Source organism: Haemaphysalis longicornis, unplaced genomic scaffold (genome assembly GCF_048455015.1).
Source record: "Haemaphysalis longicornis isolate Haplotype H1 unplaced genomic scaffold, Haemaphysalis longicornis Haplotype H1 scaffold_8, whole genome shotgun sequence".
NCBI classification, from domain to species: domain Eukaryota; kingdom Metazoa; phylum Arthropoda; class Arachnida; order Ixodida; family Ixodidae; genus Haemaphysalis; species Haemaphysalis longicornis.
In genome coordinates this window covers 267,234-290,560 of record NW_027526445.1, presented here as the reverse complement: position 1 = coordinate 290,560, position 23,327 = coordinate 267,234, and positions in this window count along the sequence as shown.

Genomic DNA, 23,327 nt, shown 5'->3' with positions numbered 1-23,327 from the left:
CTCGTCTTCCGTCCGCTAAACGCAGAAGCGGCTTAACGTACGGCGCATGCGCAGTGAGAATGACGCAAAGAAATAGCGTTCGCTAACTGTTTGTGTACGGGTGCGTACGTTATTCTAAAACTCTATAGTTTCCACCCCGTCCGCTCCGTTGGCTTCCGCCTTCTCTCAAACCAAGCAGCCGAACTTCAAACTCTTGTGAAGCGTGCCTCAACAAAAATGGTTGTTGGCGACGCGATCTTCAATGGATTAATAGCGCACGTAGACGAGGAAATAACAAGAAGAGAAGATAGGACAAAGCACTGAACTGGAACTGAGTTTTATTCAGACAGGACAGACATAAACCGGGACACATACAATAGGAACGGCAGCACCACCTGACGTAAACACCATCTCGCGCACTGCGAGCTACAGCCGCTGCTCCTACTGGCTAAGGAATGCTGATGTTTCAGCCTAGCTGTGTAGATGTTTTGTCGATATGCTTTAGCGCAGCCTTGTTTCCCACTCCTGCGGAAAGGCACAACGCCTTAGAACTGTATTCGGGATTCGTTCGTGTTCGCAGTATAGATGGCACTTTTGTACAGTCAGTAAAAAAACAGAACCAGTGATTGTTCACCAGAACGGGGAAACCCTGATGTGCAGCAGTGAAGTATTGAACACTAGTGGCCGGCATTTCTATTTTTACATCGTGTGCGTATATATTTCTGCGATTTGGGCGGAGAAACTGTAGAATGACAAAATTTGTGCGATGGTACTCAGCCCGCAATGGAATGGAAGCGCCCAACCACTAAGCCCGAAATGGAATAGAAGATGATAGGTATAACATTAAGCGACAAGAATAGAGCGGAGTGGATCAGGGAATGAAAACGTGTTAAGGACATATTAGTAGAAATTAAGAAGAAATAGAGGTGGGCAAGGCATGTATTGCGAAGGCACGATAACCATTGGTCATTAAGGGTAACAGAGTGGATCTCTAGAGAAGGCAAGCGTGGCAGGGGGCGGCAGAAATTAAGTTAGATGGGCAGATGAAATCAAGAAGTTTGCGGGGGTTAACTGATCGCACTTAGCGTGGGACTTGGGTAATTGACGATCTTATGAGAGGCATTTGCCCTACAGTGGCGTAGATGGGCTGGTGAAGATGATGACTCACTTTCAGTCGTTCAGCGTTTTAAGCATAAGCAGGTTAAAAGAATGTACTTGTGACATTTGTAATTTTAGCACACCGTTCTTCTGAATATAGCAACCTTGTTATCGCAAGAGTTGGTGTCTCTTTTATGTCTAGCGCTGAACTGCAAACGCAACACCAAACTCGTAACAAGACTGCCTGCCAACTCTTTTGGGGGGAAGACCTACCCCGAATATCATGCTATACAGTCACGTCACCCCACCTATGCAACAAACAAAGCCTGCTGTATGCCGCAAAACTGAACCAGTAATAATTGCTGATTGCGTGTATCATGTTTTACTTCACGTGCATCTTGTTTGCGTACTGATTATTCTGTCTGCCAGTCATGTTTGTTGCCTAAATGCCACACAAGACCTTACATTTTGCATTTGCATCATTCCTGACACAAAGATTTCTCAACTTAGTTTCCCCATGTAGCTATTGGTGCAAGTCAATGCCGTCTCATGTCCCACCTTGCACTGCATTTTAGGAATTGTGTGGTGGGTGTCCTTATTTGGGGTCATTACCTGTGCATTGATGTAAAGTTGAATTGCAAAAGTACTCAGCTTGCTGGGGATCAGGGTATAGTAGGTGCTGTAGTAGCCAAAGTGAGTGGGGGATCTAATATTTTGGTCTCATTCCCACCCGGTTTTTATGGAAAGCCGCGGCCACCATCATCACATAGCCGTTGTTTAAACGCAAAGGCCACTGAAACAACATGAACAAAATCAACTTAATTTAATGAAAGCCTGCCTAAGCAACTGACTGCAATTAAATTCTAACCTTGGCAATTCGAATACAGTGGCCACTGGAAATTTTACATTGAGTTTAAGTTCGGGTAACACTATGTTTAAATGTCATTGTGCAGTAAAAATTTGTTGCACTACATTGATGCTTCCGGCTGCACAATGTATACTTCAACTAAAAATGTAGGCACACCAGGACAAGCGAAAAGGACTACAGGACGGGTTTTTCAGTGATGTGCTTTACGAAGGTTTAGTAATGTATATATACAAACTAGCCCAACTCGCCATTCTGCTGCAGGATGTATATGTCCATGGCAGTGGCGATGCCCGTGTTTGTGCATGTTTCCTTTTGCCCCATTTAGTGGACATGGCTTCATTCGTGTATGTTTTGTCACTTCAATCAACCAAGCAGTTAGGGTAGACACAGAAAACATTTGGAAGTTCAGATAGGTACTGTAGCTGGGTTAAAATGTCCTCAGAGTCTCGAAACATAGTTCTTATAAATAGTGGTACCTCATATTATCAGTCATAGTAAGTTTTAAGGTTGCCTTAGTAGTGCCAATGCTGACATTAAATTATATCCACTCCACTCTCTTCCTCTCTCTTAGTGTTACTCCCATCAGTATGTTATTTACCTTTTTTATTGATTTATTTAGGTACCTTAAGGGGGGATTCAGGTACAACACACTAAAATACTATTAAATAAAAAATAACATCGATTCAGCTGAATAGCAAAAAAACAGTAATACAACAAGAATTACACTCAGAAATTGCACAGTTCAACGCTAAGCATTACAATCAAGTTCAAAACTATAAAACAAACAATAACAAGCGATATGATGTCGTACAGGCAAGAACCAATATGTTAACAACATAAAGACACAATGAAATTAATGTTAAATATTGCTTTCAGTCATTAAAAAGGAGAAAAGTGCTGTTTGAAAAGAAGCCTGCTAAGTCGTCTTTAATTTAAGTTAGACCCTTTTAGTGAGCCTGGAAGATTCTGCCCCGTAGGTTAGTACCGGTAAGATGGAGCAGCCATACACTGCCTTTGTCAGGGACAATGGTAGGCGGTCATTCTGTATTGTACCAGTCTTAAAAGCTGTATTAACAACACAAATTTTCCTGTACCCATGCCTAGATTGAAGAACTGGCTTGCAAGCGAGGTTCCACTGCAACAGTCTGCACAAGGCACCTGCTCAAGCTACTGTTGACGGTCAGCTTGGCGAAGGAGTTCTCCTGGTGTGGGAAAAAGAGAAGCCCGCTTTTTTCCACCTGCGAGTGGCATCCTGCATTGTATGCAACTAAATATCTTCGTGTTGTTACAGACATCAAATTCTTTCACCAGACAATCTATAGGGCCCAGAGTTTTATTCTCATTCACATCCTGCGCAAATATCAGCTTTGTCGACAACCAGCGGCTTATCAATTTATTGCTAGAAGAGGTATTGAAATTCTTTCAGCCTTTGGACCATGAAATTTTTACTCACTGTCCAATAAATTCGGTCTGAAACAATTTGGCAGTTTCTGGAACCGCAGCAAAAACACAAACTGTTCAAGAATCTCCACCATAACTGATTATTTAGGCATGCACCATTGAACCACCATTCAATCATTTCCGTGCCTCCGTGCGTTTTTATTTTGTGTTATTGTTCTTTGAGCGTATCACTTGGTTCGAATCACGTAGTCATGTAAATCTGTCTTCTTGTAACTAATATTCAATCATTTCCGTGTTCCCCGTTTTTTTTTCGTTTGTTCCCAAATCATATCCCTTTGTGTGAAATGTTGAAATAGTGTAACTTTTTGTTTTCCTAACCAGAATTCAATATGTTGTTTCTAAAGTTCTTTGTTGTTTTATTGTTGTCCTCCCATTTCACTAAGTGTGAATAATGTTATGAAGTAAACTTCTAGTGCTATTGTAACCCCCATACAATCATTTCTGTATACACACCTTTTCTAGTGTTCATAACCACTTCCCTATTTGTTGGTTTCTTTACAGTAGCTTAAATTTGTATGGCACTCACAACGATCACTCAACACAACTTCTGTGTTTCCAAGGTGTTTTTGTTTTGTTGTTCTTAAAACTTTTCACTAGATGTGAACTATTTATTTCGTAAATTTGCTGTTTTTGTAATCACCATTTAAATATTTCTTTGTTTCCACACTTTCTTACGTTGTTTTGTACCCATTTCACTTAATGTGACATATTTGAGAGTTGCATAACTATCTTGTTCCTTTACCCTGGGTTTACAGGTTTGCTTTTTTTTGTATTTTTGTCAACCTTTCTGCTTTGTGTGACTGATTTATATTCATGAATATTTGTACTATTCTTGTCATTATACAATGCTTAACCCGTTTGGGCCAGGGCAGATCGGAATATAAATTAAAGTGGCTGTGCTGTGAAATCATATTACATAATTTCTAAGTCAATATAAACCGTTTTACCTGAACTCTTTTGTGTTTTATGTGTACTTTGAAAGCTTTCTTACTCCCCATCTGCACTTACTTACAGCTAGGTTGGCAAGCCTGTCATTTTATTTAGTTTATTTTTTAATTTTTTTCTCTCATTGTTTATTTGCAGAAGGCATGCAAAGCCGTGCTGTGTGGTACAATTCTGACGCTACTGTGGCTCCTTTAGTGTGCAGGGCGCTTGTGCTGATCAGTACTGGTTTGTTGTTACTGCCACTTGTTTTCGATGCGACATTTCTTGTTTAGAGCTGTGCTTCGCATGCTTCTGAAAGGGTGTGTGGTCAGCTTGGCAGTTCACATATGAGACTTCATGCAGTATGCAGCACTTCAAAAATGGGAACACAATAATCTAGAAAACAGGTGCCAAGTAACAGCAAACAGTGCTGAATAGCTTGAAAGACATGTTTTTGAAGTATACATGCCCGCAACACGTAGGCAACCTTAGAAAAGCGGCTGGGCAAACTCCAAAATAATGCATAAAGAATGTAATTTTCGAGTATACAGGTTCATGTCAACAATATAATACTAACGTCCACTAGTCATGAATATAACAAACTGATGATTGTACCAAACACAGAAACACAATGTTGAACAGGCATCTATATACGTCTTGCATGCGTACCTCTACAATATCCATAAGCTGTGCCATTAAGGTAGCCTCCACTAAACAGCATAAGTACCATGGAAGGTCTATTCTATTTTATCCCTTGTGTTATTTGGATGGTTGTTTTCTCAGTTGTATCAGAGTTGAATGCATGTATTTTCGACCCCTGCGGTATGTTTCCTGAACATATGCAATCTCGATTGCTGACGTCTCCAGGATATCTTTATGGCGTAACCTGGTTTGCTGGGAAGTAACTCGTTGGACTCTCTAGTACTAATCCACGGTCGTAGCCCGATCGGTAAGACGGCTGACAGTAACTCTGTGTAGTCTACCAGACACGGGCTCGAATCCTGCCCGTGCCTGTGTGATTTTTAGCGATTGTAAATGCTATGCGCACGGATACGGACGGACATTGTGTAGTCCTAAGTTACTAACTAAAAAGAACTCAAAGAAAACAGGGAAACAGAAAAGTGTTTCCAACACTAGAGTAAACGTATTCATATTACACTATACGAAAAAAGAAAACTATACTGAGCGTAACCGAGCCCCATCATCAAATTTACCAGTGATACTCGCAACAATGGTGGCATGGTCAAAATGGTAAGATTAGAGTGCAGGTCATTACGTTCAGCTATCGATAAATTTAGCCGTGAATATCGGTCGTTTTTTTGCGAAACTTAGGCAGACTTTCCAGGATCGACGCCAGAAGACACGTGAGCACCAAGAAGATGTGTAGAAACAGAGAGTTAATAGAAATTGTAAACGTACGCTACCGTTAGCCGTTTCACTCACTGCGGATGTTTCGTACTCTTACCAAGAAGTTAACAATAGTCTTGCGTACACCAACGTTCAAAGTTAAGCCGCATTTATACTCCCACATACCGTATGCGCTAGCACACGCGCAGTATGGCAACGCTTCGCACGCGAAGGCGGGGACGTCTGAACCTGAACGTAAGTTAACAGCCGGCAAGCTTCGACATAGGTTGGCGCACTCCGGCGTTACGCGAGCCGAAATGTGTCATGTATATTCCGCGCCGAAACCACCAGAGACGTCAGGCACGTATTTCGAAATGCACCACTTCAGTCCGCCTGATTTGGGAGAGCGTGCTCCCGCTCGCTCGCCAACAAAGCGGGCTCCATTCATGACAGTCGGTGGACAACTGCAAAACCTTCTGCGCGTGCGCCAGCCGGAGTGTGCACTGACTACCATGTATCTGCGCATATCTAGGTTTCGGTGGCCATGTTGGAGTGTACAGGAGTAGAAATTGCCGCTTGCGTAATCCAGCCTAAAAGCCATCGCCGGTTGATGGGCGGTAAGTCTGTGCACCTGAAAATCAGAGTATACCTCCATCTTAAGAGTGCGTACCCGAAGTATACGCAAAGCTCGGTTGTGAGGAAATTTTGACGATCCACACGACACGACTGTTGATTTGCGTTTGTCAGATGCTTGCGCTATTTCGAAACACTTCTGGCGTACTTCCGCAAACGCAACGAACCCTACAACACAAACATTCCTTACCCTTAAAAATCTACCACAATTTTCGATTCCTCACGACACGAAAATATTACAACTGCATCGCTTTTGCGGGGCGCTTTATTTGAGAGATAATGCTACGTGGTAATGCTATGAGAGATAATGCTACGATGATGCGAGCCTTAGAGCAGGAGAGCTGCAGTTCAAGAGCTGCTTCCTTGGAGAAATGCCGCTGAATTCAGATTTATCGCGCTCTATTTACTGTTAACAAACCTTTAGGAAGGCTTATTCCTTATCATTTGTGCCCGCGTATCACAGTCCGGAAAGCAAAAATAAAATATAAATAAAATATTACACTTTTTTTTTGATGTGGATATCAGACTGTCCATCTGGGGCAGAATGGTCGTTGTGGGACGTACTGGCATGTCCTAATCGCTGCTTATTATGTAGTGTGTCTTGACTACTTTCAGCTACGGGGACTTCAGCTTTCTTTAAAGAAGATTACAAAATGTATCCCGCACTTCTGAGCCAGTTTTTGCGTCGATTAGGCGTTGCTTGAAGAACGTTTCTTCAAATTTTGCTAGTCGCAATTGAGCTAAAATCTTCCACCAAAAGCGTAGGCTGCTAAAACACAAATTTCCAACTATGCAAAGAGCCGACACCGAAGTTTGTTTGCTCGACCACATAGATGCAATCCCCAATCACGCATGCAGTTTCGTGGTGGGAGTACCGTCAAGAGCCTTTTTTCTTGTATGTATTCCCTCGTTCAGCGAGGGAAATCACCGAGACATTTTTCAAGAACATTGTATTTTAGTTACCACAACTCGCAGTATATACGGGAAGCTTTTTCGCAAATTATGATCAATATACGAAGCCGTTCGAAGAATCAGGTATTTCGCAAATGCGGGGAGCAACAGTAGGATAACTCTCCCAAATTTCCGCGGTGTGCCTTGAAAAGAAAGGGACGGCCAACGTTACACAAGATATCCGCTACAGACAGGTTTACGAGACGAAGAAGGTAAATACACAAACAACAGATTTCCACGGTCACTGTGACAAATAATTCTAACAGATATTTCGAGTTAGCTTTCAACAGCGCGCTTTGTTGCCACCACTGCGAAACTGCCGCGGCGAACTAACGGATAAAAAATGCTGAAAGATAACTCTGCCCTCCAAGGGCACGTAGATTGCGCAAACCCTGTGTTGGGAGGTTGTCATCTCACCACTGACAACTTGTTGCTGCATACGGGAGGGCGTACAAGAGCCGAGCTCTGTCGCCTCCAACATGCGCGTGGCAGCGTGATGAAGCAAGCAGCCAGCCAATGTGGCAGCCTTGAAGAAGACCAGAAGCTGAAGACAAACATAACTTGTTTATTTAATGGAGAGAGATGGGCCCAAGCCAGAGAAGAATGCCCCGACGGGCGAAGTTGGAGTACAGGACTCGAGCAGGGTCACAGCATTGATTCACTGCTCAAAAAGGAATGAACTACAGCGCTTGGGCAGTCTTATTTAGGCCAAACGCGCTAACGGTCAAACAAGTGTTCCCTCTAGATTGGGCACCCGACACGAACGGCACAGACACACACCACACTTTTTGAAGACTTAGTGAGCGGTGGGTAGTAGCGGTGCACGCTAAGCCCGAGAGAGTAGAGAGAGGAGATCCCTGCAGCGGCTTCCGCCTCTTTCGGACAATTTGAAGCATGCCTCGTATCGTATGCCAACGCTGAGGATTGAATCGCGCGGATAGCGACGCCCCAGCGGTCCAGACATGTAGCAGCTTGTCTGAATCCGTCGGCTGCAAGCGTGAGTCACTGAATGGGGGCCTTATCGAAAAGTGTGTAGTAGAGGCTTCGCTACACAACCGAGGAGTATTGCGCAAAGCCCTGTGGTGGGCTGTTTCGTAGCAACTTCTCCGGCGGGGGGTGATCACGATAGATAAGGGTCTTCAACAGTTGTCCGGTTAAAGTGCTCGCCAGAAGCTCGACTCCAGCCTAGGCTATACGACACCGTTCTGGAGCCTCACCGGGCGGGTCTTTAGGCGAATAGTGGCTCCCCCCGAACGTCACTGGCTTGGTCAGGCAAGCAACAGAACAACACAGGACGATACAACCGCATCGCCGGCAAGTGCGATGACGAATCCACACAGAAGCTCTACCAGGCTTTTCATAATCATAATCACCTGCCTATCTCCACCAACTGCAGGGCAAAGGCCTTTCCCATAGATCTCCAATTATCCCGGCCCTGCGCTAACTGCGACCATTTAACTCTTCAAAACGTTTTGATCTTATCCGCCCATCTAACTTTCTGCAGCCCCTTGCTACGCTTGCGTTTTCTAGGGATTCACTTTGTTACCCTTATTGACCAACGGTTATATTGCTTTCGCATTACATGCCTTGCCCACGTCCATTTCTTAATTTCTAGTAATATGTCCTGAACATGCATTTGTTTTGCTGGCCCACTCCGCTCTCTTATTGTTCCTTAATGTTACACTTATCGTCAGTTCCATTGCCCGCTGAGTGGTTCTTTATTTATGTGAACCCTTTTATTGCGCCCCCAAGTTTCTGCCCGGTAGGTGAGTACCGTTAAGATGCAGCTGTTATACACTTTCTTCTTCAGGGACAATGGTAGGCTGCCCTTCATTATCTGAGAATATCTGCCGTAGGAACTTTACGCCATTCTTATTCTTCTAATTATTTGTGCATCATGGTTTGGTTCCGAGGTCACAAGTTGGCCTTAGTAGCCATATTCGCTTAGCACTTCCATTGCTTCGCCACCTATCTCAAACCGCTGTGCTATCCCGAGGTTATTGAGGTTAACGATGTTACCAGGCATTTAGTTGCGATTAAATACGCTAATTTCTAACTGCACAAATTATGTTTTAGCCCAGCAGCACTTCAGACAAGCACACAAACTTCAAAGAATACATTTCGGTTGGTCGGAAATGTACCACACAAATGTAATGTAATTGTTAAGAGCGAAACCTACTTCAGGAAAATGAATGAAATTGAGAAATTCAGTCGTCTACAGGCCACTTCTCGTGCTGAGAGACCCTATTTAGGCTCTCGTTATTACCTTGAGCTATCCCCTTCTTCTATCGCACTTTAGGTGAACCAGTTCTCTCAAAGATGCTGCGACCGGTCGAGAGCACATCGGCGTTCTTCCGAGACGTATCTTGAGCGCGCTGAGAAAACTGATCTAATTTCAACCGCTGGAGCAAGGCGTGCGCTTTGGGTCTCGCCGCTCGGAGGTCCGCTGAGACCAGGCGTACAGCGTGCTTGTGGCGCTGCCATTCTGCAGGCCCGCATAAGAGCTCTTGCCACACTTTTTTGCGATACTCAGTCAGCGAACACCAGAGGGTGTTTTTGCTCTCGTTTCCGGCACTTAAGGCCAGACTATGTACGAACTGCCCGGTATCTGAAGACGGCTGAAACCCAGGTACACTGGAATAAATACGTGCTTGGCTGGCCGTTGCTCGACATTGAGTATATGAGTTAGAGGTGGAACGCTAACGGCTCACTCAATTGTTACGCCGAAGCTACGCTTAACAGCACTCTGAACACCGTTCAGAGTGTCGACTGCGGGCTCTGCCACCGCGTAGCTCGGTTCTGAACTCGTGTCCGCAGAAACAGCTGTCGTTTCGACGGGCTCGTGTTGCCTCCTTTCGCTGACTTCATGTTTTAGGCTGTCCCGCGGAACGTCATAAGTCTGCGAACTGCGCGCGTTCGGGTTGGTAGCCGTTTTCAAGGCCTCCCGTGAATTTGAGCACTCCGAACATGACGCTCACACATCTCCACCCACAGTAGGGGCCTTACACACAGTGGAGTTACGCTGCCCTCCGTCGGGAGCCTACGGAGAGCACACTCCTGGCTATCTTTCTGAGTCTCGCCATTCCTCTCAGAGGTGGCGACACTAACACCTATTGAGCCCTCCCCCGCGAGGTCAGCTGATTCTTTCATCGGCAGTTTGTCGAAATTCTACCTGTTGTCTCTTAACAGCTGGTCCAACCTGTTTACAAATAGCTACCTGTATCTTGGAAGAAGTTGGGGGATACTGCCGCCTGCGTTGAGAGTTCACCAAACGAACTTCCGATGCTGACCTTAGCAATCGGCAGGCGCGATATTCGCGATGCTACGGCCTGCTTCACCAAACACTCTGTCCCATAAGCTGATCTGTTTCAACGTACGAAGGGTGGGCGATGTTTACCTTCGCCGCGAATCGCGAAGGACGCTGCACGGTTTACCGTTGACCACGAGCTCACGTACATAAGGCTCCAGAAACTGCCTGCTGTCTTCACTCTGATCTAGCACGTGAAATACGATTTTGCCCTTCGTGGAACGCGCAGCGAAATGCCCCTTCTCGACGCAGTTGTAACACGCAGCCTGTTTGTGCCTTCAAAAGCTTCTTCTTCGGCGCTGCTCCTCGGCGTCTGCGGTATTTTCGTTTTCCAGGTCCGTTTCACTACCCGAGAAAACGACATTGGTAGCTCCCGCGTTACCTGCGGAGCTCTGCCCTTAGGCCCTGACTTATCAGGCCCCGGCCTGAACTATTTTTGGCCGTCTTTCAGCCTCTGCGCACCTCGACGTGCTACGAACTCCTCGGCTAGCTGAGCTGCTTGATCCCCAGTATTTACCCAAAGCCTGTCTTGCCCTCAAATTATCAAGTTTTCTGGTAGACGGCGGTAAAACTGTTCGAGACCGAAGTGCTCAACTTCCTTCTCGTGCTCCCCGAAAGCCTTTGCCTCTTTCAGCCACTCTTCCATGTTATTCCTCAGCTTATAGGCGAACTCGGAGTGCGACTCGACCTTAGCTTTCTCGATTTCACAAAATTTCAGGTGAAACGCCTCTTCCGACAGTCTGTACTTACGCAGGAGGCTCGACTTGACTTTCTCGTAGTGCGCCAACAGCTCCTTTGGCAAGTGGGCCATCATGTCGGATGCCTCGCCTGGCAAAAGAGTAAGCAGCTTTTGCGGCCATGAGTTTCGGCTAAACTGGGCCCTCTCGCAAAAACACTCGAAATTCACCAGAAAAGACCGATGTCTTCTCCTACCTTGTAGGGTCGCATTAGGTCACTCATTCTTAACGGTAACTTTTGTGCACTCGATACGGAGGCACAGAAAAAGATGACACGAAGACAAGCGCCGATAAGATCTCAAACCAACCAGCCCGCCTATATGTGTTGTCACTCATTCGGAACGTGGGTCGCTCAGTCGCTGCAGACGGCACTCCTTGGCAAGCTGCTGTCACTCTTACGCCGAAATCGAGATGCCTTAATCTCTAGACACTTCATTTGTAGCTCATGCTGACCCTCGAGTTAACGTTCCTGTTTGTCTCTCGAGCTCCTGTTCTGGCTTTCTTTCCTCGCGCTTTTGTTCTTGTTTTCTTTCTTCGCGTTCGTGTTCCTGTTTTCTCCCCTCGCGTTCTACATCTTCAGCCTACGTTTAGTGGCCTCCCTGCCATTGATCAGATCAATGCACTCACACAGCTCCTCATTGTCAGCCCTAACAGCGAGTGTAGCCTGTATCAGCTTTGGCTTTGTCAGCGCGTCCGAAATATTCAAGCGCAACTCTTACTTGCAAGCTCCAACAACTGCGGTTTTTTCAACGCCTTCAAACTCATGGGAGGTCTAGAGTACTGCTTTCCCACTGCTCCAAAAATGTTTTGCGCGAATAACCCACGCGACAAAAACTCACGCCCTACCAGCTATCCTCAGAAGGCCAGTAAAACTGCGTGAAGAGGACTGCCACACTCACCATTGACCGCCCTTAATTATGCGATGCCCGAAGCCGCCTTGAGGAGGAGGAATCAAATTTTACTCAGCCCAAGAAATCGGTGGTGCGCGCTGGCACCAAACGGGGTGGTTCCCTAGTTACGGGACCCATATGTTCCCAGCAGCTCCTGGCCCCTGTCTGTCAGTGCGTGCTGAGTCGGCAGGGCGGGGCTGGTCAACAAGGTCTCCCATCGCTCAAGGGGTTGGGTATTGGGGGTGTAGTGGGGAAGGGAAGGAGGGGGGTCTTGAGTTCGGTACACTCTGCCAAGATGTGCGGCAGGGTGCCCTTCTCTCTTTCGCAAAACGGACAGGGTGTACCGTGCTCCGCGGGGTAGTTACGGTTCATCAGTACTGGATGCGCAAGCGATCCCGCCTGCGCGCGACGCAGGATCGTCTGTTGCTGCCTAGTCAGTTTGGGGTGCGGTTCCGTCAGTCTGCACCTCTCTTCTCGGTACATCCGGGTAATGTCCCGAAAGCAGGTAACCGGGTGCGGTAGCTTTTCCGGCTCGTGCTCGGCCCGGATTGACATTTCTCGGGCATGGTAGTCGGCGATGGTGTTGCCTGCTACCCGCGAGTTAGCCGGGATCCACACGAGCTCTATGGCTCTTCCCGGTGGCTTGCACTTGGATAGAATGGCTCGGGCCGCGGAAGAGATTACCCCCCTGCGGAAGCTTCCGTACGCTGTCATTGAGTCGGTGACCACGGTGACCACGTATGGCTGTGCGAGTGTCAGGGCCACGGCCACTTCCTCGGCAACTGCGGGGTCTGTTGTCTTCAGGGACGCGCTGACGATCAGCCGGTCCCTGGACGTAACTAGCGCCGCTGCACGGTCGCTGTGTTTTCGGAACGAGGCGTCCGTGTAGAGGACTCTGGGGTTCTCTTCCAGCTTCCGGGCATTGCTTTTGCCCGCGCGGAGCGCCTCTCGTCATCCTTGCCCGGCGTCATGTTCGGGGGAAGGGGTTTTGTCAGAATGCTCATCTTCCAGTCTTCCGGAAGGGCTGCCTTGATGGGTACTGGCTCGATCTGCCAACCTATCTTGCGTAGGACGGCTCGTCTGTGCTCCGTGTGACTGAGCAGGATTCTCTGATTCGAAAGGTGAGCTTTGATGAGCTCCTCCACCGTGTTGTGGGCGCCCATGTCTTGCAGTCTTTGCGTGGATGCGTATATGGGAATGCCGAGTGCTTGCTTGGTTGCCTTGCGAAGCATTGTGTTCAGGTTGTCCCTATTCGTCTTCGTCAGCTGGAGATACGGGAGTAGGTAACCCGCGACCCGACGAAAGCGCGTACCAGGCGCATGGCATCGTCCTGTGTCAGGCCTCGGTTTCTCTTGGATACCTTCCGAATCATACTGAGTATCTGTGCGGATGTAGTCTTGATCTTTTTGACGGCGGCGTGTGCCTTCCCGTCGCTCTGAAGTAGTAGGCCGAGAATCCGAATCTGCTGAGTTGGCTTGATGGCCGTTCCGTCGATGGTGATGGTCACGTTCGGCAGCGGATCCTTCTGAGGTTTCCCCGGTTAGATCACGAGCAGCTCAGATTTCTGGGGAGCGCAACTCAGTCCGCACGACTTGGCGTACTCGTGCACGGTCGTTGCCGCCCGCTGCAAGGCTTCCTCCCCCCAGGCATCGGACCCGGCTCGGGCCGTCCACACCGTAATGTCGTCGACGTAGAACGCGTGGTCCACGCCTTTGATTTGCTTGAGTAGATCGGGCAGGGGCAGGAGGGCCAGATTGAAGAGCAGGGGCGACAAGACCGACCCCTGAGGTGTGCCCCTATTGCCGAGCTCGACAGGGTCCGACTTCTCGTCCCCTATCCTGATGGTCGCCGTTCGGTTTGACCGAAAATCTTTTATGTAGCCGAATGTCTTGCGGCCGCACCTGGTCTTGTTCAGATTCTCCAACACGCTTTCGTGGGACACGTTGTCAAACGCTCCTTTCAGGTCGTGGGCGAGTATCCCGTGCGGCGCGTGCCTCATTGCCAGCTTGACGACCAGCTGGTAGAGTTGGACCATCACGTCTTGGGTGCTGAGATGATGTCTGAAGCCGTACATCGTCTCCGGCATCTGATCTGTTTCTTCGAGGTGCTTCTGCAGCCGGCGAAGAACCATGCGCTCCATCACTTTCACCGCGCAGGACGTGAGGGAGATGGGCCGCTTGTTGTCTATCGTGAGGGCTTTGCCGGGCTTTGGAATGAAGTGGACCTCGGATTCCTTCCATTCCTCCAGCAACCGCGAGCTGTCCCAGGTTTCGTTGACATGCTGTAGGAGGCCGCGGGCCGCTGCACCGCTCATGTTACCGAGCAGTTTGTAAGTTATGGCGTCCCTTCCAGGGGCACTTCTCTTATTGCTTTCGTCTATCGCTGTCCAAACTTCCGTCATGGTAAACGGCCTGTCCAGCTCATCGTTGTCGGGTCCTTCGTACGTCTCGGGCACCGGGTACTGGCCCTTCTCTTCGTTAGGCACCTCGCCTTCAGGTCTTCCAGGAGCCTGGAGCTGTCTCCTTTGTACTTGTTGAATACTTTGGTGATGTTGCGATTGGTCGCAGTTTTCGTACTCAGCGGGTCGATTAAATGCCTCAAGAGACACCACGTCTTCCGCGCCGAGAGCTTGCCCTGCAGGCCGCCGCAAGTCTTCAGGCAATTTTCCATGCATAGCTTGGCCGCGTGCTCGGCAATCTGTTTGTTAAAGACCGCAATGCGTTTGGCCAGCTTTATGTTATGTCTCTGACGCTTCCACCGCCGCATTAACGAGTGCCGAGACGCCCACATGTGGGTAAGTCAGACGTCCACGTACGGTACTTGCGCCGTCGTTAGATTTCCTGGGTGAATTTCTAGAGGACCTGCTTCGGGTCCCTCGCCCATTCGGGGTAGGTTTGTTTTCTTTCGGCTTGTGACGGCTCTTCCTCGGCCGCCGCGTCTTGTTCTTGGGTATACCTCCTTAGCTTGTCCCAATCCGTGATCCGCGCCATCCCCAGCACAGCCTGATATCGGGAGCCTCGGATCCTGATGCGGATCACGCTGTGGTTAGACCCCAGGTCCGCTTCTCCGCTTCTCCAGGTGACGTCTACCGTGCCCGATAACCACGACAGGTCTGGCGTAGTGTCTCTCGCGGCACTGTTGCCTCTTCTGGTGGGTACGTCCGGCTCGTTCAGGAGGGCCATCTCGTGATCCTCCATTGCCTTGGCCAACAATTTTCCTCTCTTGGACTGGAACTTAAAGCCCAACGTTGTGTGAGGGGCGTTAAATTCGCCGAGGATCAGGAGTGGCCTCGTCCCCGCCCACCCTTTCGCCTGGCTCACGATGCGGTCAAACTCGTACTGCCGTTGTGACGGCCGGCAGTACGCGCTCATGACGAATAGATTGCACAAGTTGCCAATTTCTCTGCATGAATTTCGACCAGCGTGTGCTCGCACCCGCCCTGCGCCATTACGTGTTGTGTTGCCGCCACGTTGCTGCGGACGAGCACCGCCGTTCCGTTCTCCGTGGGGTCTGAGTAAGTGACGTACCCTGGGAGTCGTGGTTTCCCGTTTCTTTCCTGTAGAGCTAATATATCTGGTTTGTTTTCTTGCCTGTCAATGTGTAAATGTAGTTTCGCTTCTTTGTTGCGAATTCCGCGGCAGTTCTATTGGTAAATTACGGTGGTGTCTCCCCCGGTCTTCTTCCTGTGCTTCTTACTTGGCCTCTGCGTCATCCTCCTCGGACGTCTCAGAGTCGACCGCGCCTTTTCGCGATCGCATCTTTGTTTTTCTCGGCCCGTTCCTTTTTCAGGGACGCAAAACGATTTGTGGCTACTTTTATTCCTTCGGCCCGCTCCTTTTTCAGAGACGCGAAACGGTTCCTTACCGACGTTGAGGCTACTTTTAGCGCTAGGCGCTCGTGATTCACCGAGAGCGTGTGAAGCTGACTCTCGACAGCTCCGAGTCGCGATGCCTAGCCTTTCGTTAATTTGGGTTATTGCGGACAAAATTGCCGTAAGCTCTCCTCCGCGTGAGATCTGTGTCGTTGCCGTGGTCGCGGTCTCTGCGGCCGCCGCTTCCTCTCCGCTCGCGGGACCCTCTTCGGCGTCCATCGCCTTTTGATTGCTGGATGCACGTTGCGTGGACCAAGCCGCTCCCGCCGTCAGTCCTAGGGGGGCGAGAAAGGATCCCTCCGCGCCACCTTGCGCAAGCCTCCGGCGTTGTTTGTCGCCGCGGTGTTGTTTTGGGGTCTTGGATTTACCGAGCTGCCGTTACTCGCCAGCGTTTCAATCATGCTCATAGGCGCCCGTATTTGGGTATTCTGCTCCTGGATCTGAGCGTTCTGGCGCTCTATGATCCGCTTAAGCTCTGCCACGTGGCTACTGTCCTTTTGCAGTCTCGCTTGTGAGTTAAGGTGTTGGGAGGCGGGGAGGGGTGGGAATGCGGTGTTGCTGGTTCGAGCGACGAGAGACCGGTTGGTCCAGCCCACCTTTTTCTCGGCGATCCATGGGCGTCCAGTTGACTCGTTCTGGGACTTCGAACTAGCCCGGTAGCTCGAACTGTTCCGGTGTCTCGAACTGGCCCGGGACCCCGAGGCGGCCCTGGATATCGAACGGGACGTGGTCGGCGATCCGGATCTCCCGCTCGAGCAGGGGTTCACCGTCTCCCAGCGGCGGTTTCCGCCGCCATTGCCATCCCCGGATCGTGACTTCGATCGGGAGCGACTCTGGCGGCCGTTTTCGCCGCTACTGTCGTTGCTGTTGCGGACCGGCGTTTGCGACCGGCCCCGACCGGTGGGGTTCGCCTGCAGGACCTCTTTTTTCTCGGTTCCTTCTTTCAGCGTCTTCTTCTTCCTCCGCTCGGCGCCGTTCCCAGCGCCGCCGGCGGACGACGTAGGGTGTCTTGAAGCGGGCTTTGCAGGCCTTGTCCGCGGTCAGGTGTTTGCCTCCGCACAGGCCACACTTCGGGACACATGCGTGGTCTTCGGCGGGGTTGGAGAATCCACACCCTCGGCAGATCATGTTCGAGGGATCCGGGAACACGTCTATTCTGTGGCCTACTCTTCTGCACACATAGCATACGTCAATTTGTTTTTTGTGCAACGTGCACTCCGTGCGCAGGTTGCCGTATCTAGCGTAATTGGGTACTCTGTGCCCTTCGAAAGCAATGACGACCGATCGGGTCTTACCGATTCGGTTTGCTGTAGGGCTGTTGGGTTATGCTTGTGCACAACATTGTCCTGAATCTCCTGGGCCGTATCCTCAAGCGGGATGCCCCTTATGACGCCCTTCACCGTGCCGTGAGGGGCCGCTTCGTAGGCACTTACTTCGTGTGCCGTGCCGCGTATGTCCATCCTTTGCACGGCAGCGTATCGGTCGGTGTGCTCTCTTTTGGAAGTGCTCACCACAACGATATTCTGCTGAAGGTTCAGGCACACGACGTCTTCATTTGCTTCATTTGCGGGGATCTGTGCCGCCACCGCAAGTGTACGACTTAGTTCTACGCGGGTCACATCGCTCACACGGAGCCCGCCTCGTGGGTGCAACACGATCTTCATGTCGCCGCGCGGCAATTCTGGCTTGCGCGCGCCCTTCAACAATTTGCCCTTGTTTATACGTTTCACCCCTGAGTGACGCGTATCGGTGCCGGCGGCGCCACTGCCGAGCTTGTCACTTTGGCTGTTCACTTCAGCCGTTGCCTTGGCGCACTCTTGGCTCACTCGAAGTACGGGCGTTAGGGTTAGCTGGCCCACGCCGTTTAGCCTCGCTCTCTCACCGGCAGTTTTCCAGCCGTGCGATCTTGTGCACTGTTCCGGCGAAATTTCGACGCCGTTCACCACTACACGCATAGCGGTAGCCATTTTAGGGCAATGCTCACATGCGTAATTATTGAAGGTTCGGTTTTCCGCTGACGGCTTCGCCGAGGCCTGGGCTAGGCCTACCACTCCCCCGGCCGAGGCCGAAGTCGACGTTAGGCCTAGCGGCGGGCGCTCCTCGCGGGCACAAAAAGGTCCTCTAAATTCGAAAGATATGGTTCCCTACCTCGGAATTTGGGTTTCCGGTGGTCCACACAACTTCATACATCCGGTCGATGCACTTTCAAACAGCTGCAGTTCAATTAACCGGCGCAATTTGTGAAAACGAACGGAGCCGATGTGAACGCAGCGCGATGGCGATCTTCGTCTTCCTCTTCTGCTCCCGCCTTGACGTCCTTGGTATTTCATCACGCACCGCTGGCTCCAAGTGTTACGAAGTTGCCATCTGACCGCTGCCAGCCAGTTGTTGCGACGTTGTCATCCCACTGCTGCCAGCAGTTGCTGGGACCTTGTCATCAAACCGCTGAAAACCCGTTGCTGCATACGAGAGGGCGTACCCGAGCCTAGTTACGTCGCCTCCGCGATAAGTGTGGTAGCGTGGTAAAGAGAGCGGCCAGCCAATGTTGCAGCCTAGAAGAAGACCCGAAGGTGAAGGCAAACTTCACTTGTTTACTTCATGGTGATAGATGGGCCCAAGCCAAAGACTAATGGCCCAGCGTGCGATATTACAGAACAGGACTCGAGCAGCAGAATGACAGCATTGATTCACTGCACAAAAAGTAATGAACTACAGTGCTTGGGTTTCTTTTTGATACCAAAACCGCTAACGGTCAAACAAGCGTTCCCTCTAGATTGTGCACACGACACGAATGGCATAGACACACACAACACTCTTCGACTGCCTATTATTGTAGTTGACGCAGAGTTGTTTGGTAATGACTGAAATTAGAAATATAAAGTGCGTCGCCCTTGAGCTGAGACGTGAACACTGCAGTGACTGATGCTCAATTTGTGAGCACCATGTCGTAAACCAATGGACTCAATAAAAAGGGTTTTCTTCAAAAAACGCTCAACTGAAAAGCTTTTCATATTAGCGGTAGTTTCGCCATTGAGCAAATTAAATAACGGTCATCCAGCCAAACCACAAGCCACCCACCACTAATAAAATTAAACGTTAACTTGAAATAAGCACAAACATTAGCCAAGAGAACCCGTGGCTTCTTGTTCGTTTGCTGTCAACGGGGGGCTCCTTTAGTTACGAAAATTATGCCGGCCGTGGAGGGGATTCCTTCCAGCTTCGGTATTTACGACATGTTTTGCTTCATATACATTTTAGATTTTAGTCGAGGTCAGTAACACGTCTACCATATTTAAGGTTGTGCGCGCCAGTATTACGAGTCCATCCCCGAGTTATCACAACACGTCTCAGTGCTGTCCCCGTGATAATTTGTGGCATGAACAGAAGCCATTGCCTGCAGTTTGATCAAAGTGCTTTTTTAGAGAACGTCGTTTCGGGCTGATCCGATGCAAAGTTTGGTCAGAGGGCTGTCTGAAGGGCAGCTTGCTGGCCTTGAAGGAAGCCGACCAATTTGGGACGCCCAGGTTCCTGTCGCTACGTGCTCCCATATATGCAACTACAGTGTAAACAAAAAGCGCGATCGTCAGCCGCATCTATCTAGTTAGGCACTTTTAATAGCGGCGTTTCGGCCTGAATGGCAGGCGAGGGTGACATCGTATTCCTTTATGGTAGGGCTCTGCTAATGTTGTTGAATGGGTATGTAATATTACTATGCTAACACTGAATAATAACCGTTAACGCATGAACCGAACGTCCGTACACATTGGCTAGAAACGTGAGAATGGTCGAAAAAAACCGCAAAATTTTTACGTGGGGAGTAGTTTTGTTCTGCTTTTCAAACACTCAACTAGGCTAGTATGCAGAGCGAATAGTATCGTCCGGCATATGAAGAGGCCTAGTCCCGTGTTTCCTGCGTCTGTATGAACGTCAGTTTTGCCTTTTGGTCAGGGTGCCAGGGTGGGCACCGTTTCCTGAGGTGCTTTCTATTTTGCAAACACATGCTGTAGTAGTTTCAAAGGAAGGATAGGTGTTTTGTACTTACCTACAATTCGGGGCGACTATCGGACAAAATGTGTGGACAAGGCTTCGATGTGGAGCATACATGACCCGAAATCTTTTGTAGCCCCGCTTTTCGCTTGGTGTTTTGAACGCGCTACCGACGGTTGTTTTTCGCGGAATCACTACTCCCACCATCTCTGCTAACAATTTGACAGAGACACGGCAACTCATCCTATACGAACCGTCAATTTTGTTCCGGTTAAGTGCGAGTCCGACGGCTTCCATCGCCTTGACTACAACTGCTAGCCATTGTACTAGGCCGTCCAGCAACTGACTCACGGTTAAAAAAATTTCATCTCCACTACAAGAACGGAAACGCTTTCGAGCTGTCCTTCTATGCCGGAAAATATTTTCTTGCGCAAATGCTAACCACCCTGAATTACAACGACTCGTCTACGTCCTCATCCGCATTACTAGTGAATTATCGAGGCTCTAGTTGGGGATTCCACCAAATCAAGGACGCTTTCTTTGGTAGTGCGAGCTTCAGGAACCGTATGAGGCAGCGTTGGGAGACCTGCGAGACGTCGGCTCCAACAGAAACGTTTAAAGTTCGTCTTGGCGCACCCATACGCACCACCAAGCTCTTACGGAATGCTTTTGTTTACAATCGTCACCGTGCGTTTGTTAAATATACTGATGTATGATAAATAGGCAGGAGTGAGTTTGATTAAAACCAACATTGCGCTTGCGTTTGTGGATATAGCGCTATAAAAAAATAATCAAAAATTCCCAAGCACTTCCCAAGTGAGAGGGAACATGTCAAAGTGCGAATGCCCGAGTTTGCCCGAAGTTACCCGAAGTTACCCGATTTGATACGGAGGAGGCGCTATGTTGAACTCTGCACACGCTCCCCTCCGCTCCGCGCCGTTGCTAGGGGCGAGCGAAGGAGAGTGGAGGAACGCAGCTACGGCGCGCCGACCGGAGTGAAGGGGAGAGGAGACGCAGTCACGCGGGAGAGGAGGAGGAGAGACGAGCGCACTCAGTTACAGCGCGCGAAGGGGAGAGAGGGCGAGGAGGAGCGCCGCACACCCACGCACCGCCGCGCCGGCCCGCGCTTCCCACCGGAGATGATGATTTCTATTGGTTTCCCCTTTGTATCGGGGTGATGACATGTCATCTTACCAAAAAGGACTAATATACATATGTTTTACACTTTGGTTTAATACTAGCGCTGCTTAGGGCAGGCACAAAAAGCTTATTAGGCACAAAATACTTTTTTTTTCCTGTTACAGGTGGTAACTGTCCTAGGCAATATTCCCCTCTCTGCTTTTCGTCCACCAGCATTCTAATCTTCTTTTCGTCCCCTCGACAGCCTTGAAGGTAACTTCCTCTGTGATACCCTTAAATCCTAGGGCTTCTGAAAGCCCAATATTCCCTTCATGTAGATTTGGATGGATACCCTCACATTCTAACACGATGTGCCGCATAGTTTCTGTTTCTTTTCCACAGACCACGCATACCCCATCATTTTGTGAATACTTCCCACAAAACTCTTAGTTCGCAGGCAACCTGCTCTAGCCTCAAAAAGCAAAGCACTGCCCTGGGAATTATCGTAGAAATTTTCCTTTCTGATGTTCATCTTCTCAGCCCTGTACATCTCTAACGACGTTTTAGCTTCCATTTTTTCCCTGCATTTATTCGTTTCAATCTGCCTTGCCTCTTTTTTGGTTACCTTGGCTGTTTTGGATTCCCCACTGTTCTTTCCGTATTTCATCGTTAGCCTTCTAGTCTTTCTTAACCACTGCGTATCCACGCTTTTCAAGTATAGGTACCTAAAAACCCTAGTTGCCCACCTTCGTTGATCCATTGCCCTCAACCTCATCTCAAAGCTTATTTTACTCTGAGCTTCTCTAACTTCAAACGACGCCCAGCCCATATCTCCCTGAACTGCTTCGTTAGTTGTTTTTCCATGCGCGCCTAAGGCCAAACGTCCTACCGTTCTCTGGTTTACTTCAAGGCCTGATAGAACGTCTGATTTTAAGCAGAGTACAGCATTCGCAAACGTGAGACCCGGAACCATTACTCCTTTCCACATTCCTCTTACTACTTCATATTTGTTATACCCCCACAGAGCTCTATGCTTCATTATAGCTGCGTTTCGCTTTCCCTTAACCTTAAGTTGCTCCTCGTGAGTACTTAAGTAGTTATCCCCTTCGTTTATCTACACTCCCAAATATTTATATTCCTTCACTCTAGGTAATTCGCCTTGCTGGATAGACACTACATCGGTGGTAGCGTCATTGAAAACCATTATTCCTGATTTTTCTGCACTGAAATTTAATCCGAGGTCAGTGGCTTCCTGGCCGCAAATATTTATTAGCCGCTGCATATCGGTTTGGTTATCAGCTAAAAGAACAATGTCGTCTGCGTATAACATTCCCAGAATATGCTGTTGTACCACTTCGCCTTGCAGCATATGGGTTAGGCTAAACCCTACTTGACTTTCTTCCATTTTCTTTTCTAACCCTGCCATGTAAAGCATGAACAGTATTGGGCTCAAAGGGCATCCCTGTTTCAGTCCCCGATGGATGTTGGCCTGCTGGGCGCATTTCTGTCCTTCCCAAGTAAGGTGCACTCTATTGTCTTTATAGATTGCTATAAGGAACTGTACTAACTCGTCATCTAATCCCTGGAGTTTCAGCATCCTCCACAGCCGTTCTCTGTTTACGTTGTCATATGCCCCTTTAATGTCCAAGAACGTAATCCATAGTGGTCTATTCTGTGCTTTCGCAATTTCAATGCACTGCGTTATCACGAACAGATTGTCACCCAGTCGCCTGTCTTGTCTAAATTCATTCTGCAGTTCCCCAAGTATTTCATTTTCTTCCATCCATGCTTGAATTTCTGATTTTATCGCATGCATTACGAATCTATACACCACTGACGTTACTGTGAGTGGTCTGTATGAATCAATACTGGCTTTGTCTCCTCTGCCTTTATATATTAAATTCATCCTACTTTCTAACCAGTCCTCTGGTATTTGTTTGGTTTCTATCACCTTATCTATTGCCCTCATAAACGAATCCTTACTTTTAGGTCCAAGTAGGTTTATCAGTTGCATTGGTATTCCGTCCGGGCCCACTGCTGTCTTGGGGGAAACCTTTTGCTCTGCTTTTTTCAAATCAAGGTTGCTCAAACTTATTTCCCTTTCCGCAATCTTTTGTGGCGCTGATGTTATCGGTGCAGGTTTCCCTACCACTAT